The sequence below is a fragment of the Papaver somniferum genome, chromosome 7 (genome assembly GCF_003573695.1).
Source record: "Papaver somniferum cultivar HN1 chromosome 7, ASM357369v1, whole genome shotgun sequence".
Classification (NCBI taxonomy): Eukaryota; Viridiplantae; Streptophyta; class Magnoliopsida; order Ranunculales; family Papaveraceae; genus Papaver; species Papaver somniferum.
Genome location: NC_039364.1, coordinates 34,704,855 through 34,707,087, shown reverse-complemented (window position 1 = coordinate 34,707,087; position 2,233 = coordinate 34,704,855).

Genomic DNA, 2,233 nt, shown 5'->3' with positions numbered 1-2,233 from the left:
CAAAGAAGTTGTTACAAAATTATAGCACAAAACAGTCGCAGAAGCAACAGTTTTTTTCTGAAAGAAGACGAAACGGTTTTAAGACACTAGAAAACGACTGCTACTTGCAGTCTATTGTTCTTCGTGTTCTTCTCTAATGGCAGCAGCAACAACTCTCTGCAACTCTAATTTCTATACTCTGTTCTCACCCCTAACTCTCCATCCCCCCTTACAATACCCTACTTCGCTTTTATATCCAACAGGACAAAAAAATCACGCTCATAACTCCAGAAGATCTCCCATAACTCGGCAGTGAATATAATATTCTCGGGACTATTTTGTTTCCATTTTCTTCACCTGCACACGTCTTCAGCTTGTAAATTCGTGTTTACTCACTCCAAACACAATACATAATGAGTCACGTCTTCTCCCATCACAAGCTTACCACAGAGAAACTCGGGAAAGAATAAAAAACAGTCACATGAAACCTCACGCCCCTGTTTTCTTCATCCGGACAATGCAACCAATTCTAACTGAACCGTGGACCATACCATCCCCGTGTGGTCCAAACATGCCCAAAGAAACAAAAATCATTGATCGAGTCTCACTCAAACTTTCCCAATCTCTTAACAGGGTTCCCGCAGGAAGAAAACCCTAGAATCGGTTCAATCCCTAAATTCATCTTTCTAGCCAATTCTAGTCTAAACTACGACCATTACCTGCTCTGTTGTGTCGATATATACAAACCCAACAAGTTTTGGCACTTGAATCTCCCTACAACACGTCCAATTCTCAAACCCTGAATTCTGTTATCTGAAGAACTCTTTTCCCGCCAAAAACCAGATTCAAATGGGGAAGATGATGGTCGCCCCTATCCAGAGTAGGGGTGCGAATAGAAAATGACATGAGGGGCGCCTTTGGTCAGCTGATTGGGTGTAAATATCCTTTGGGTACCCCTTATCATTTGGGTGCCTCTTATCCAACAATGCGAGTCCGAATAACATGTGTCCTCCGGGTGCTTTAGACAACTTTTCGAGCCGATTTTTCCACCAAAGTTTATTTTCCAAAAAATACCTACAAGTACACAAAACACCATAATAAGGACGAAAACGAGTACTAACAATACGAAACATTGAGGAAAAATTAGACACATAAATGCGTCTATCAAAGAGCAACTAATAACTGCTGCCTTTTTGTCTCTGAGTAGAAAACATAAACTACTTTCCCAAAGAAGATGATTTTGTAGGGAAAGGGAGTGTTTGTTTGGTAGTGATAAAAGGAGATGTTGGGTGGAAACAACATCTTCTAACTTAAGGGCTGATAAAGAGTGGGGCGGAAACAATAAAGTAACTTCCACAAATACACAAGGATTTGTAAGCAAATATGTCTAAAATTGGAGGGGGGTGACAAAACAACAAATTGTTATTCGAGACCAACATTAATCTGATAAAATGCAAAGTAACTTGCAATTGGAATCTGCATATATTCATGTCCAGCAGCATTATAAAGGAAACTTATTGATCGCACATATATTGGAGATTTTCATGTCCTTGTTCTAGGGATACGCTTTTGCTCCAGCAATTTACGTAGATGTGGTTCCTCTTGTAAAATATCTTGAAAACTGTCGCGACCTGGTATCTCTGCTTTTTCCACATCTGCAGTCATTCCTCTTGGCGTATGAATAACAACCCACCAATCTGGATGTTTCACGTCTCTGGAGTAGAAAACTTGGGCAGCCTCTTCAGCAAGAATCACGGGGTCGTCCGAAATTTTGGTATGGATTTTCAATCTTGAAAGATTTACCAAAGGAAAATCTGAATCCTTACAGATCTTTGTTCCATTCCCTACCTTCACCTAATCACAGTAGAAGACAGTTTCTTTAAATGTACCATAGTTCAACTCTAGGATTTGTCTGATCACCCCATACCACCGGGTTAGGCTAGTAACCGGACTTTTGTCCCTTTTCGAGCTCCTAAAAGTGGTCGATGCAACCACGGTGACACCACTGTCCCGGGTCTTAGCCTTTTCCTAGTTTGCTTGGGAACAAAAATTAAATCCATTCACACGGTATCTTTTGTACTTTTTCTGAGACACTGGACCTTTAACGTAATGCCACAAATCTGTATACATTTTGTCTTCTGACCTAAGCTATGAATGCGAAAAGAAAATCAACACATCAGCATATTGCATCATTATTACGCTAACAAACAGGAGCGCCAATACAAACCTTTTCATATAGCCAACTAAGGAACTT